General features: G+C 37.2%; 1 protein-coding gene across 5 annotated transcripts in view; it reads right to left on the minus strand.

Moving 5' to 3' along the window:
• Positions 1–17,410, minus strand: part of ATE1 (arginyltransferase 1) — a 76,959-nt gene that overhangs the window by 25,100 nt on the left and 34,449 nt on the right. The window lies entirely within an intron of this gene.

A 17,410-nucleotide genomic window follows, 5' to 3' on the forward strand; every position in this document is an offset into this window, starting at 1 on the left:
ATCAGCAGCCACCCAGCAGAGAGGCAACGCCGCCCGAGCAGCAGCGCTGGGGCCTGCAGCTTTATTCAATTCAGCCTCTGCAATGCAAGACAACCCTGCTGGAATCCCAGCAGCAAAAATCCTACAGCAGCCCCTTGGCTCCCTGATTTTCTAACATCAACAGAAATCGATTTGATTGATCCCCAGGAGAGCTCTTTGGAGGGAACTACCCAAACACCGCCTGCGCCCCAGCCCAAACCTCGGAATCCCTTTGTGCTCCCAAGCCTCAGCACTGCCTCATGTGGGACCCAGCTGTGGAGGGCCTGAAAGACTTAAAAACACAAAATAAACCAAAACAACCCATGCAAAATTCACTCCTGTCTCATAGTCACCAGGTTGTTTGGGTTTTTTTGAAGTGTGTTTTAAACACACAGATGAAAAAACCCTAAAATGAGGAGTATCAATGAGAGATGATTGGGATCTTCAGATTGACCAACAAAAGTATTCAGCACACAGGTATATGCAGGAAAGGAGTTAAATCAGCAAATGTATTGTTTGTGAGTAATTTAATGAATAACAATCAATTTGGATTTAACCTTGGAGATGCAGGTTCAGACAGGCTGATACTTCACTGCCAGTCTCACGCAACTTGGTTTTATCCAAAGCAAACTTTAAATTAATTATGCCATCAACATTTTTTAGGCCCATGAGTTGCATTCGTGAGAGCTTTGCAACCTGTTCTTAAAGAAAAATGCATTGTAATCCTTGTAATCATAATGGCAGGAACAATAAGCAAAATTAATTTTCTAGCTCATAAAATTCACACTTCTTTTGAGAAGTCTATGACTTACATTCTGTAAGTAAAATGCAAATTTTTCATGCTTCAATTCAAGTAAAAGTGTACCACACATCAGTTAATTTGTCATGAGAGATATTTTTTTGACATTTTATTTTTAAATGTGCCCAACAATCCTTAAGCTGACTGACCAAAGCAATGCAATCTGAAAATTTTTCCTTTTTTCCTGTTTATTTCTCAGTTCAATGTAAAGTATTAATAGAAATAATTAATGATAAACTGTTTCCAAGGAGAAAACAGTTATGGTTCTTGTTTCCTACATGCGTTAGGGCTAGTAGGAAACAAATAGTTTCCTACAAATATTGACTGCATATTCATACTTAGGTATTCTTCACTCAATACAAAAAAAAAAAAAGAATGTTTCAGAAGGTTTTTACAGTGTCCCTGAGGACAGTGTCTCAGTGTTCAGTCAGTCTGAAGTCACCACTACTTTTACTGTTCTTAGACCTCAGCAAGCTTAATCTAAATAATCAGCAAGCTTAATCTAAATAAATAATCTAAATAATAATCTAAATAATAATAATCTAAATAATAATCTAAATCTAAATAATAATCTAAATTTAATAATCTAAATAAATAATTATTTAGCTTAATCTAAATAATCTAAATTCAGCCAGGCTGAATTTGCTTGGGAAGTTCATAAGCTATTGTCTGAAAACAACCCCAACTTCATGTCCCTTTTGGCAGAGACAGAGATGGGGAAAACCATCTGAAATTCAAGTGTTCTTTCCACCCATCATAGATCCCTCTCCAGCTACACTTCCCAGCCACTCCTGACTTCCCAAATTCCCACTGTTTCTTCCACACAATGTATTTATTCAGTTTCCAGATTATACAATAGAAACATTGTAGTAAATATAAATTTATGATTTTTAAATATTTTTTTTGCAAGTTTGAGCAGAGAGAATTATATAAACCATTCACTGTTGCCCTTTCCCTTTGGGGATGCTGTGTAATAAATAGAAATCTAAGCCCCAAACCTGGGAAGTGACAGGTATAAGGCTGCTCAAAGCCAGGTATCTGGAGAGACAACAGTACAAAACATTACAAAAAAGTCCCTTCAAGACCAATAAGGAGCATTATTTACCTTCCCCCAGCTACTGCACGCTGGCTCCAAACTTTTGGTGACAGAAATTATGGATCCTGAACTGCCCTAAGCTGAAATAATAATATCCAAATGACAGACAAGTATGAATACAAATCCTGAAACTGAAAACAAAGAGAAATACTACAAGTATGTAGCTACTCAAAAAAAAGCTTGTATAAAATTAGGGTCACTTTTAAAGCATATTTTCTGAGCACTTTTACATCATCAAACTATTTGCCTTTGTATTTCCCAAGATTCTCTTATTATCATCATCATCATTATTATTGGTGTTGTTATTGGCACACAAAAATAAAGGAGCTGCTGATATGGGGTGGTTCTGACAAGAAAATCAGTATGTACATTTCTGGCTCGGATTCCAGAGATTGCCACCAAGAATATTAAACCTACAGCTACAATTTCAATTCCTTCTTTCTCATTTATTATTATTTAATATCAGTGATACTAAATAGGTAGAACAGTGACATGATTCTATTTTCTGCCCACAGAGATGCTACTCAGGAATCTTTTAAAAAGCAGCACAGTTTGAAAAAGTGGAAAACAGAAAGAAGAGTTAAGCCTGAATTTTAGCCAGCTTTTACAACAACTTGAAAAAATATCAAGTATATTACAGGGAAAAAAGTAATATGCTTTGTGCTTTTACTTCAAAAAACAAAAGTTTTGGGGAATAAAAATCATCTGAGAACTGAAATGGTCTTGTTTACTTTAAATCTGCTGCAGAGATTCTTAAGGAGACCCTAGCATTAAACTTGGAAAGAGAACTTTAAAAAAAGAAAAACTATGATAAAAAGATAAAACCCAAGTAGGGGCCTCAGGAGGAATGCTTTCATTAGAGACACACCAACTATGTTGACTTTGGTCTATCTCAAAAGGGGTTTATTTTGGCAGCTGTGAGAAGCAAAAGGAAAAAAAAAACCTGACTGTTCAATCATGTGGATCTCATCTCTTTTCTTGAAGAGCTGCCATAAACTGACAATATTTTTTAGTTCATTAAATTAAAAATACGAAATTAAGTATTAAAGTTTATTTCATTATATTGGACATACAGTGAAATAATCGCAGGGAAAATATGCACAACATAAGATATCATAGGCACACTTTATTCTTAGATACACAAAAATGTCACCCTGATATCAAATAACATTAAACATTCATTAATAGCTCACTAGCTGGAATCAAATCTAAAAAACAGCATTAATCTAGGCAGCTTACAGACATACTCTGCAGGAAAGCTCAATTAATGTCCTGTCAAAAAAGGCTTCTACTATCTGGTATCAAAGTAAAAACACTGCAGACCATGTTTATTTAATAGGGAAAACCTACAGTCAAGCACAAAATTAAATTGATAGAATTTAAATGAAAGGGAGCGTGTTTTAAAATATTTCTCTGTACAACTGCACAGGGAACTGGAACATTAACATTCACTAGAACTAAACCAGCAGCATAAAAGGAATGGGTGTGAGGGCAGTGGGCATAATTTTTTAGGATTTTTTTTTCTTTAATGTGATTATGATGGACCAAAAAGTAAACCAATGCAAATTATCTTTTTAATCCTTTATGATGATTAAAAGAGAGCAGGGACTAAACCTGCTACCCTTACTCATATGACTCACTTCAACTCAAATCTGGTTTTTCTCAACTTTTAAAGCAGTAACAACCCTGAATAATCCTAAGAGATAACTCAAGAGAAAAGCAGGTACATTCTACAGCAAGACACAGCAGTTGCTTTTCAGGTATCTATCAAGTCTCCAATTTACTCTTTTTATAGATACCTAACACATGCATTCCTCTTACAAAGTAACCCAACCATAGCTTCTTGGCCTCTGTCTAAAACTGTTCACCACTGTGCACTGTACAGAAACCTGTATTTCTTCCTGTCCATGAATTTCTCTGTATTTTTAGCCCTTTTCACCACTGTGTCTATCTCCAGATCAACTTCTGTGGTTCAGTCCAAACCCCTTGTGTCACCTTCCCCATCAGTGCCCAAACCTTCCCCACCTTCCCAAGTCTCTCTCCAGCAACTCTTCTGAAAGTTTTCCCCATAGCCCCAAACCTTCCCTTCTCCTAGTTCCAAAACTCAACCCTTTATCCTCCTGCAGCACCCCTCCTGCTAATTAATTATCTATCTCTTCATTCCCACTCTGCCCATCACACCACCAGCAACACAACCTCGGTACTCGACTTTCCCCAAGTGCTGCTTCTGCCTCTGGTGGGGTTCGCAAAAACTCAGCCCCAAACACACACAATTTGCCAAAATTCTATTTAGACAGGACTCTCAGGGCAAGAAAATAAGACCTACTCAGGAAGGTCTGGCTTGATGGTAGCCTTATACTGAATAAATAATTTTATACTTCACCTTCACGTCCAGCTCTTGACTCAGTCTGGGGAATATTTGAAGACCCTAGACTAATTAACAGCTTTCCAAATTGTGAAACACTAATAATCATGAGTTGAAATATACTCCTAATTAAGAATTCAGGCACAAGAATTTTAGATTAAGTTATGCTACATGGGATTTTCAAAAGCATTTACCGTATTTATGCAACTAAGTCAAGTTGAAAAAACAATGTGACTTTAAGAACTGCCACTCCACTTTTTTAATTTCCATTTGATTTCATACATCTAAGAACAAGAGATAATATTCAGACCAGTACAGGATTTTTAACTTAAAAGCTTTTTGTCAATATATGGTACATGTGATTTTTTTTCAAGTCTAATAACGAAAAAAATGAGTAAAAGCCAAATACTTTACCTTTAGCCATTCAACACTGAAATACAGACAACCAAGTAGTGAAGAAACAATTTCAGCAACAGTGGTACATATACACAAATAGGTGTTAGAGTAATTTTAAGACAGAAGAAAGAAGTTGTAGTCTAACACAGAAAAAAAAAAAAAACAACAGAGGAAAATTTATTAGTATAAACTGTTCCAGCAACATCTTGACCAGATGATACTGTGAAATTGAAGTTAACAGATCCTTAACACACACAAAAAGATGTCATTCAGACTAAAAATCCAATGGACAAAACCAGGATATGATAAATCTCAGTTTTTAAGTGTCTGCAATTTATATTAGGACAGAGTTAACATACCTCTGCCAAAAAAATCTAAACCTGCTTGCGTCCCTACGACTGCAGATTAAAAAAAATGAATAAATAAATAAAAGGGCTTTGCCACAGTATTTCAAGCATGTGTTAGAACTTAAAACTTAACAGCATGGAAAGCAACAGCCATCTGTCCAAAGGATCAACAAGGATCTGCAGAAAAACGCTGGGCCACCAGAAGTTCACTCTGAAAGAACTTTCCTCTATTGTCCCTAAAAATGTTTATTTTCACAGCAAATTTTAATTCGTAAAATAAGCATTCTAATTTTAGGTCCCTTTTGTTTGTCAAGTGTTTGTTAAACAAGCTTGCTTTGTTTGCTGGGAGAAGAGAATCTGTAAACAGGGACTTGGTGTGCTCTGCCAGGAGCCCCTCCTCAGCAGGAGAGCATCCTCCTGCACCTTGGGACCAGCTCAGCAACCACACAGCTCAGCTGCAGCCAGGATTCATCTCACTGCCTCCAAAGGAGACAAAAATCTGGGCTGTAAGGATGTACAAATGCTGTCACCAGAGAAGTGATGGTGTGTAGCCTCCAAAACACAAACCCCCATTGCAAGGGCCAAAAACCCCAATGGTGCAGAAAGCAGCATCCAGGCTCTGTTCATCTCCTCAGCCTCTCCACTCCAACCTGGAAACCAGGCTGAAGCTCTGTGTGTTGCCAGAAGAAATATTAAACTGGGAGAGCCCCTGGGTTTCTCAGCTTCAGTGCATTTGAGTCCCTCTGGGACCGTGCTAAATATAAGTAAGTGGTGAAAGAATCCAAATATAGGATCACCAAACAATTGTAGGAATAAGACACAGAAAATATGGGCAGATAGAGAGATGTATAGAATTTTTGTCAAGCTATTTTGCAACTGCCCGAGGACATAATATAATAAAAATAATTGTGTGCTTTCAGAATGTTCTTTCTGACATTGACTTGTTTTCAAACTCCTCCTTATGCTTGTGAATACTGTCTCCTTAATTATAAACAAAATATTAAACACTTCACACGAGAATTCTTGTCAAATAAGCCCATCTTTTTTACACAAAAGTGAATAAAATGAAATTACAATAGCAAATTCTGTAGCAGTCATTCTGTGTGGAGATTTTGTATTTATTAGCAATGTAAATGCACACGTGCATGCACGTGCCTCTGTAAAACTGCCCAACACTATTCTCATTGCTGGCTAGAACAGATTCACTATTATGCTTGCATCCAAATTATTGCCATTAAAAGGTACACAAATATCTATTTGCATGTTCAGGCAAACACTGCTGAACATGATGTATCCCCTAAGTCTTTGCTCTGAAACATCAATACTTCAGTTTTCTCTTCAGGCCAGATATCTGGAAATTCTTTTCTTTATAATAAACTTCACAGAAGAAAACAAGTTTGGAGGCAAATGGAGTGGGATCAGTAACTCCACCAGATATTAAAACTTGATCATACCAAAGCCTGGTAATTCAAGGGTATAATAAACATACATCCAAACATAGGATATGGGGAGTATTAAAAGGAAAATTGCACTTATAAAAATCCAGCACTTTTTTGCTATTATAACAGTTCATAATCCTCCCTTTTCAGAATTAAAAGAATTGAAAAATTGTCCAAGCAACAATTTTGCTGTATTTTAAAAGCAATAAAACTCCACATTGTTCCACGTTGCACATGCACCCCAAAAAACATGAATCCACCTCCATCTATTTTTAGCACATTTCTAAACCAGACAAACAAGTATCTCAATACTTAAATGCCTGCCTTCGTATGCCAGTAAGCATTGACACAATAATTTTAATGTTTCCAAACTTTTCTGCCTCCTCTTCAGGTTGGATCCAAGGCTTTCACAACTGAGTTTTCCATCTTCATGGTTACTGGGTTGAGGGAGTCTTTTTTCTTGGACTATCACATTGAACTTTTTCTCACATTATGAATAAAGGAGGTGAATGAGCATTTAAAACTTCATCAGAAGGTGGGGCTGTTAGTACAGACATTTGAGAACTAACAATTTGGTCATCACTGCAATCAAGAAGACATTTCATGTACAGAGGTTCTTCACTGATTTGTCATTTTGTGCTTTTAAATCCCATTAAGCCATCAATCAGCCACAAACAGCAAACCAGACACAATCCTGAGAAAGAAACTAAGTTATCTTCAAAAATAAAGTTTCAGTCAGGGATCTATTGGAACCACACAATGATTTATGAGAAACACAAAATACCATCTTGCAACAACTTTGGCCACACAGGTGCTGTCCTTTGGATCCTGTCTCAATGACACACCTAATTTAGCAGGATTTGGGGTGGAAAGCCCCAAAGCTTCTCTGTATGGAGCCCTTCCCTCCTGAGCTCCCTGCGCAGCATCCTCAGATTGCTCAGTTCCATGGCTCTCTGCTGGCACTGTGGCTTTTTACACAGTGTCCTTCCCTGCTACTCTAAGATACAAAGGGAGGATGGAAAGAGTAGCAAGACACAACCCCCACACCAAAAAAAAATATATTCTGTAGTATTCTGCTTTTTTCTCCTTTCTCCTAAATGGAAGATAATTAAAAACAATTAGCAGCAAGCCACACTGATTGGTAAAGACTAAAAAGAAAGAAATGTAAAAAAAAAATCATAAAATAAATTATGGGTCAACGATCTGACCATCTTAGCACTAAGTAGCCCTGCAGAGCACTAGCCTCAATATCTTAAATAAATAAATAAAATCAGTGGAACAAAAAGCTCATCTTGTCTTCTGTCCACGCATAAAACAACAGCGCACTTGCGTGGGGTTGAACAGAGAATTTGGTTCCTCTGTACTTTTGCTCCATGAACCCATTCATTCTTCTTCAGTTAGCTGACAATGGGGTCATTTTCACATCCTTTTTTTGTCCTTCTAGCTCAGTGTTATTTGTGAAAACATTTTTATTCCACGCAAGAAAGGGAAAGGAAGCAAACAGCATAATATTCTATTAAAAAAACATCATCTACTCCCTTGAAACCTTTCTACTAAGAATCCCAAAGTTACACAACTAACACAGCAAATAACTACTCTTAAAAGTCGCAGTCATTCCTTTTAGAACAGTCCAGTTATTCAGTTGAAAACAATAAAATAAAGTTTGGGGCAGTGCTTTTGGGGCAGAAACCTTGGGGCAGAGTTGTGGGGATTTTTTTGTAGTTTCACACTCAAAAGACAACAGTTTGCCAAGCTCCCAGGTCCACCCAGGCCTCCCCAACCTTCAAAAAGGTAACCTTCAAAAAGCCTTTGGGAATTGGTTCTATTAGATTAAGAAAATTCTTCAAAGAAGTTGTAACAGCAATTTTCGGCTTCTCCACTGACCCTCCTCAGAGCCTTCATGGAAAGCCAGCACCACCCAAGAACTTTCCAGTCTCCACAAGCCTCTAATGCCAATTAAAGAGAGTAAAGATTTGGGTTTAGATTATTTACATCTGAATACTGGTGGTGGTTACCACAGAATAACACAAAGCCAGCTCCTCCCCTACCACTGATACACTGCTGGGGTGAAAATACCATTCATTACCATCACCTGCAATCCAGTCCTAACATGTCTTGACTCTGGGTTTTGCTTATTCTTAATTTTTGCTTTCTTTTAGCTGCCACTTCCAGCATTTTCTGTATCATAGAATCCCAAACTGGTTTGGGATGGAAGGGACCTTAAAGCTCATCCAGTTCCATCCTCCTGCCATGGGCAGGGACACCTCCCACAGCCGAGGTTGCTCCACGCCCCATCCAACCTGGGCTGAGACACTGCCAGGGATGGGGCAGCCACAGCTTCTCTGGGAAACCTATAGTATTTACTATAACACTATAAATAACAATTTACTACAAGAAGATAAAATAAAACTCATCCAGTAGACTGCCATAGTCACCGTAAGGAGCAACCATAAAATCCCCTGTTTTTTTTCACCTCATTTAATGCAGTATTACCTCCTGAAAGAAAAAAATGCAACTTTTAACAGACTTTGCTAAACTGGAGTATGTGCTTTCCTTGTCACTTATTCACAAACCTTAACACTAAAAATAACTCATCCCAAATCCCAATTTAGCCCACTCAGAAAACTTTGTCCTCACACAATTCCCATTTTTCCTCCTTTCCACCCTTTCTCCTTGCCTCCAGAGGCAATAACTCAGACAAACAATGGTAGAAGCTGATGTCAGCATTTGAGGGTCTTAGGCAGAAGGCCTAATTTTAGGTGTTATTCTCTAAGACAGAAATGCAGACATGATGGCAGGTTTAGAAAGAAAAGTGTCAAAAAATAAGAGAAGAAATAACACAGAGGGGGTTTAATGTCCATGATAAGTAGGACAAAATGGAATATTGTTTAGGTAGAAAAATTCTGGTCAAACGTGAAAAAAAACTTTGAAAAAAGGGAATGGACTACATGATTCCTTGAAAAAAGGAATGGACTACATTTCCCTAGTCCCTCCTGGCTCCAAACCATTCCTCTTATATGGGTCCATACCCATCCAAACACTGATGTTTAAAATATGGCAAATTAGACTGTTAGGAATGTTGTGTTTATAATCAGGATTGAGGATAAATAATAGTACTTTATTAATATACTTTTACTTGGAGACTCAGTACAGTCACCAGTAAAACCAACTCAGACAAAGAAAACAAATAATCATTCCAAATAATGAACTGTTGGTCCAGATTAAATGTAACATTTCAGAGCAGTGTACTGTGATACCTCTGGAAAATTAATGAGGTCTTGGTAAAACCAGACCTCATTAAAGTATCTCCCATTAAATCTTTCCTGGAAAATTGGAGAAAAATACATCTCTTGTGCAGATTACCTGGCTTGTCAGCCAACTCCTACTGTAAAGACCACAAGGTGAAGCAGGGCAGAGCCAGGGAAAGCAGGAGCTCCTGGCTTTCAGGCCAAATAAATTCCACTTGACAATATTGTCTAATTAGAGCTAACAGAATCAGCAAAAGAGCAAAAATGAGAAAGAATTCAATAGACAGACAAATCGGATTGGAAGTTAAATGAGAGATCCAAGTGTTGCCAGTTTCAATAAATGTGGTGAACAGCTTAATTCTAAGCAGTGTTTTAATGACTTACACCTCAGGGATGGATTTCCAGGGCTGATTTTTTTTTCCAGGACACAACAACTTTGACATTTTGCCCAGCACTTGCAAACTAAGATGGCTGTGACCAACTTCACGCAGAGATGATGTTAGGAAAAGTGAAGAGCAGAGTTACCTTCCTCATCACTTTTGCATTGTGGCATTATATAAGTGCATCTCCAGATAGTAAAATTCACTCATTTTTAGGTACAAAGAGACAAGTAGACAGACAAAATTCATAAGTAATAAATGTTCATTAGTGTTTGAGAACCATCCCAAAATGATGAAATCGACAAAAGAAGAGTGGAGCTGACAAAACAGCATTATATTCATTCTTTTTTTTGTTAAAAACTTAAAAATTACACAAAATTATTGGATTTATACACCTATTATTGGAAATTTTTAAAACCTGAGTTGTGATCTCATCCCTCAGATAAGGGAGCAAAATTAATATCATGTGAACTCTACAATATATTTCCCCTCAAAAGAAAACCCAACCAAACGTCACACCTCTTTTGTCTACATATTGCAGAGTTTGCAATTTTCACTTTAATTGCTAATGGCTGCTGTGCAGTCCCCAAATAAGCTTTCAAAAAAGATTTCATGCAAGTCAGCAATAAGCAGTGAATTTATGGCTATGCATGAATTAGACATGATAGATTTCCACCAGCTACAGTCATTCAGAAGATGCTTTGCCTCAGGACTGTTAACATGATCCTGAATAAATCTTTTTTAGCAGTTCTTTTTGACAGGCATGTCAAATACCTCTAACAACATAAAACCTCCATCAGTACAGAACTGGGCTACAACTTAACAAATTCTACCTCTTATTCTTGACCTTTAATAAAAGGAAGGTAAGATTTCAGATTTTACTTCAGCCTCACACACCTATAGGAAAGTTGTCCCAAACTAATAAAATTCCTGTAACAAGTAAAAGGTGTAGAACTTATCCTAATTGCTGTACCCATGTAGGAAGTTAATACCATCCCTAATGCACTTTTTTGTTTATTCTTCAAAACAAATCCTTAATTTATCTCTACTTATGCACAAACATGCTCCTGCTGTATGCGGAACAAAGAATCTCCAGTGATACCTATCAAAATAATTAACAGCATTAATATTCTCATCATCACAAACATTAAACCACCAACATTCTAGTATGATACTTAAATCACCTCATATATACTTAAAAGACACAGAGTATTACTTTGAACATTTCTCTGAAATAACTGATATAGGAAATGATTCTTGTGGGGGGGTTCATTTCATTGGTTTTGGGTGGAGGATGACTTTGGTTTTCTAAAGATTGTATGAAAATAACATAACCTGATCCAGGTCTCATAGAGAAGGTAACAAATGGAGAGTTTTAGAGGCTCTATTCCTATTTAATAACAATTAATTCTCCAGCATAGAGAAGCAAAGCACTCCCCCCAAAAATGGTTACTTAATTTGAGGAAATTTGTAATTAAAGACCCATCAAATGAAAAGCTACAGGTATACAGCTGAAACTGCAGAAAAGCCACTTCTCACAATTCACTCTGAAAATTACTTTCAGATACAATTCCTTCAAAGCTTGTATAACATACACCCTGAAATTTTTTGCTTTTGGACACATGTTTATTTTCTCAAGGTGCAGTAATGAGAAAAAGACTTTTTCACTTCCAAGGTCAGATAAGACCTATAAAACAGATATTTCTTTTCACCCTAATAAAAGTCTACAAATAATACAAACAGGCATAAAAATACACATTACTTTCACTTCAGTTCTGCTACACTTCAATCATCTTACATTTCAAGTAAACAACTGAAAAGAAACCCACATTTCCAAAATTAGAAAAAGCAAGGCCCAGGGACGTGTTCACATTGTTCTTAAGGGAGCTCTAACAGACCAACAAAAAAAAAAAAATCCTGATTGAAAATATTTTAAAGGGAAAAATAAAGTTAAGAAAAAAGACATGGTTGGTATCTGTATCTGTTTCCAGCAGAAAACCAAAACAAAACAGGATTCCAACTGGTTTTAAGCCCGCAAATGCTGTGTGAAATTCAGCACAGGTTTTGCACTCGCACCAAGGAAAAACTGTAACCATCTAACAATTACACAACATAAAAAAGCATCTTAGGAAAAAAATAAAGAATTAATTGCATTGACTAACTTAACTTTCCACAAAGGCAACACAGGAACTGATATTCTGCTTTTATTAATTCTATTGTATTAATTATTATTATCATATTTATTATTTTATATTATATTTAATTATATTTTCAGTGGAAATCCACTATCAGCACCCAGTAACAGCTGCTGCTATCCAGAACAGAGAAGATCCTTATTCCTGCCTTTTGATGCTCATACCAATATCATTTTCACAATTACCTAGAAATGGCTCAAAAGAAACAAAAGAAAACAAAACAACCCTAAAAGCAACCTCAAACACTTTGTAAGATGATGTTCAAAGTACATAAGAAATACTTTTAAATATTTATCACTAGCACTACTTCAAAACCCAAAGAACTAAGAATTTTTCACCACTGGTATTTTTTCCTCTGCCCCACTTTCTCAGAGATGTTTATTCCAGCAGGTTTAGTTCCATTTACTCTGTGTGGACTCTTAAGTAGTTACTAAGAGTCTTCCAGATGAGGAAAGGTGAGAAAGCTTTTATGGAAGACAGGAACAAAATAAAATAAAAGGAAAATAAAGGGGGAAGGAGCACTTTGCAAGGGACACTGCAACCCTGAATATAGCACAGAACTGATCAGATCCAACCACCAGGCAGCCAACCTTTTAGTCAAAACATGTGATAAAATTTATGTAGAAAGATAAGGACTTCTTGCACTAGTTACAACTTGAATATTAAAGCAACTTGATTTTCAGAAGTGTTTAACACATGTAAACAGAGTCAATCATCCAAGATGCTTTTGGAAGTCTTGGCCAGCCACTTGAAAAGACTTCTCAGAATCCCTTTGGGTTTTAATTCCAAAACTTCAATATAAGTCGAGTAGTCTAACCCAAACCATTAGAAGGAACACATGGGAGAAGTTCAGAGCTCTGGAGAAATGAATGTTCAATCTCAGCTCCTGATGCTAATGTAGGGGAGGGAGGAAAGTCTGGTGAAGAAAAGGAAAGAATGAAGGAAGAGGAGAGAGAGTCAAAAATAATGTTAACAAGACACATAGATAAATAGGGATTTTTTTCCCCCCACTTCTGCAACTCATCATTTTCAGGGATTTATTATAATTGCATGTTTCTGCCTTTTGTTTATTTTTGTTGTTGTTTAACAATCTCACACACACAAAAAAAATTTAAAAAAACAAAATCAGTGTGTTTCCAAAACCTTTATTGCTTTCTTAGAGTAGATAATGGCTTTTTGACCCAGATATTTTAGTTCTTCATTAACAAGTGGTACTGCAAGCAACAACTTGGCACTCTCTAACAAGTCCTGACTGCAGAATATTTAGTTGACCTGTTTATGTTTTGTACTCTTTTAAATGCATACTTCTTCCTATAAACAGACAATATTAATCCTGAAAAAGCCATTGCTAAAAGTGCTAACAGAGTTGAGCAGAGCAACTCCAGTCCTCCAAAGCACTCTCAGCTTATCATCTTTTCCCATTATCAAGGCAAAGAGTAACAGCAGGGAGAAAAGCAGGCTGACAGCTGCTATCAACTTCATTACATGCTGAATAAAAGAGACCAGGCACAGAGGTATAAACATGCAAGCTCTTTTTGTGTGACACGTTTTTGTCTGCTGTTTGGTGGCAGAACCATGACAGTGAGTGCTGGTATCCCCAAATCACAGAGAAGCACATTAAGTCACATCACATTAAGTCTCTTTCCCTCACACACTTCATCTTATTTGCCAAATCCAAGCTTAATAACTCAATTCCAAAGCCACAAATGGCAAGAGGGTGAGGACAGGTGTGGATGCTATGGAGGTGGAAGCCCAGGCTTCCATCCACTGGATGGATGAATTTCACTGCCGCAGGAGGAGCAGTGCTGAAAGCAGCCAAAGAAATTGGCTCTAAAGTGCCATAAAATTCCAGGGGCACAACTTACGACCACAGTCAGTCCGAGGTATTTAGTTTAGGAATGATTAATCACAGATGAATCAGCCTTTTGTTTCTTTTCTGACATTTCAGAACTCTTTCTAGTATTCCATCTATCTGAAGTCTGGCCATGCCTTGATACCAAAGGAGACTGTTTGAAATAATTCCATTTATTTTGGCCTGCATACAAGTCTGGATAAAGATTTCAGTCAAAACACCTCTTCTCATCATAGGACAGTCTTAAAATGGTGCACAGAGATAATAAAGCAAGAAAACATTAAACACTACACACTTCAAAGTGGGCTGATGGTTATTTACAGGCTCAGCACAGCGACTTCAGGGATAGCAGATGATTGACCAAAACAAGAAAAAATATGTGCCCCTATTGCAGTATTCCCCTGCCTCAGAAAACCCAAAAGCAATGATCCCAATATAAGACCTCAGAGGTGAACTTGATGTAGAATGTTCAGGGGTTTAACTGGCAAACACAGGGCAGCTCATACATTTATTATTTACACCAGAAGCACAAATCCAAAATCTATTTAAGTGTCACTCACCACAAGACACAAAATCAGCATCAAAGAACTGTAATGAAAAGAACAGAAAGGCTCTCAAGGAGTTCAGCAGCAACTGGAAAATGTGAATTTAGTAACCTGGAGTCCCCGAGTAAATTTTTACTTGGATATCAAGTAAACTTGATAAAAAAGACAGAGTACCAATAGAGGGGGAAAATCCCAAGACCCTCTCAAGCATTTCTCTGATAAGGCTGTAAACTAGAACTGGTTCTTTTATTTCCATAATTCTGTAACTATGCTTATAAACCAAGGTCTTTAATGGAAAAGCATTAATGAGTACAAGTACTCTACTTAAACACATGAGACGCGAGACCAAGAGCAGCCTGAAATAAAGCACTTTCTTACACTAAAAATTTTATCACAAACTCCAAAATGCATTAGGAAAACCACTTTGCATCTTACGAGTCCTGGAAAATTTTCCAGGAGACGATTTTCCAACATAAGAACTACCACATCTGAAGGAGCCTGAAGAGTTTTACCACAAGGTCATGAATTCCTTCAGAGAACCATTTCCATCTTGTATTACCCTAACCTACCCAGAAAAAGATGGATCAAAGCCATTGCTTAAGGTATTTCATAGCATTTTTCCATGTTAATATAGTTCCATGTTAATACAGAAATCCTTTTGTCTCAATTTAATGTAGATTTTTTCTTTTTTTAACCAGTTCAGAAATACTTCATACCCATACTTCAGAACAGAGCTAACAGAATCTGGGAATTAAGAAATAGCCTAATATTGCAATATGTTCCCTTCCCCCATCCTAAATAATTTCACCAGTGCTCCATTGTTTTAAAATCACATTGCAATCAAACACAAGCTGTTGGAGAATGAAAGGAAAGGGAAGGGAGCTTTGTTTTTAAAAATTTCTTTAATTATGTCTCATCCATGGGGTGAAATGATACCTATTAACCATTGAACTTCCTGCCCAATAATCCAGAATTCCTCAACTCCATTAGAGAGCCACAGGAATCCTGACTTGGGAATCCTCTTCCAGGATACTCAAGCATCTGATCTTCAACTGGACAACAAAATATTTATTTTCCAAATTGTATCATTCATGGAAATAGAATACTTTGGGTTAAGAAGTCTGATAACACTGTCTCTGCCAGCTCAATTCGAGATGCTCAGAGGCAGCTAAAAACATTCAGCCATATCAGAAAGTGTCTGCTCAAAGACATTTTCTTGGCTAACGGCTGAAGTATCATGTGAAGAACTGGATAGAAAGCAGAAGCATACCAGCAGCTTTATTAAAGGTAAAACTTCAACAAAATAATCTGTCAATGCCTTGGACCTCCTTAGATCACAGGACATAAGATGATCTGATACAGAAGGGAGGAGCTAAGGGACTGATAGGTTTGATCACTCATTACCCATGCCTCAAAACCTGATGTTTGGCTATTACTTTACATCCACAAACAAGTCAGAATCCAGAAGAAATGTCTACAATTTGCATTCCAAGAAAGCAGCCATGGAGAACAAGTTTTTAGTGCTTGCTGTTGTATACCTCTACCTCCAATCTGCAGTCACATGGGTTAAAAATCAAAATATCCTGCTATGTCCTCATGTGGCCTGTGTTAATGCAGCAGTCCTGGATTGTAATATGAGTACAAGAGGTCATCCACAGGTCCCAAATTACTCCAACCATGTCTTGTTCAGCAGGCTGAGGTTCACTCCATGCAAAGTGGACACTGTCAAACTCCTTAAATCAGCATCATAAAGCCACTGTTCCTTACATGCCCCAGTGCATGCTCCATCATGCTCAATCAGCAGAAGAGAGACTGCTGCACACAACTGCTGTGTTTCCATCAAAATATCAAATAGTAATGCCAGCTTAGGCATTTCCAGTGCTCATAAATCTCTGAGGAGAAGGAAAATTCCAAACAATTTCCAAAATGCTGTGACTTCACTGTAAATACGTGTACCATGAATGAATTCTTAAGCTCCTTATATAAAGGAGTGAACTGGTGCCTAAACTCCAGTTCTACACATCCTAGAACAAATAATTTGCAAAGAAAATTACAAGCAGAGGATAAAAACCAACACCTAGCTCTTCTGCTCCTTCCTTTCCTGCATTTAATTTGCTTACCTGGCATCAGCTTAATAACAGCTACCTCCAGCCTGCCTTTCTTTGTTCCACACTAATATCATTAAGGGAAGGGAGCCTTTAACATCTCTATTAAATTGCAATAAAGCAATTTTTTCAACATGTAATGCCTCTAAGTCAACCAGGCATTACTGAAATTACTTAATCCACAAAATCAGTACTTAGCCACCCAGCTCTACCACTACCAATCACTTCCCAAGAGCAGTGGCATTATCCAGACACATCTCAGACCTCAGCTCTCAAATTTGTTTCCGGAGTTCTATTGCAGGGAGGGGAAAATGGAACTAGAGAATTAATGTCAACCTGATTTTCAATTACATTTCATTTGGCCACTTGTAAAGCAAAGATGCACAGGAAAGGAAATAGGAAATAAAGCAGAAACCCTTTGCAATTCATTTACTAAATAACTGCTCTCCCAACAAAGAGCATTACTTGCCTACTGTTGTGTGTGTTCTAAATATACACAGGATTTCTTCTCCCCACCCTCAGTAATTCTCATATTTAGTTACCTAAGCATACTGAAATGTATAGGCTATTAGAAAACTAAAATATATATTTTACAAAATCACAGCCACATTGGATAGTTAAGTGT

The sequence above is a fragment of the Heliangelus exortis genome, chromosome 7 (assembly GCF_036169615.1).
Source record: "Heliangelus exortis chromosome 7, bHelExo1.hap1, whole genome shotgun sequence".
Lineage (NCBI taxonomy): Eukaryota > Metazoa > Chordata > Aves > Apodiformes > Trochilidae > Heliangelus > Heliangelus exortis.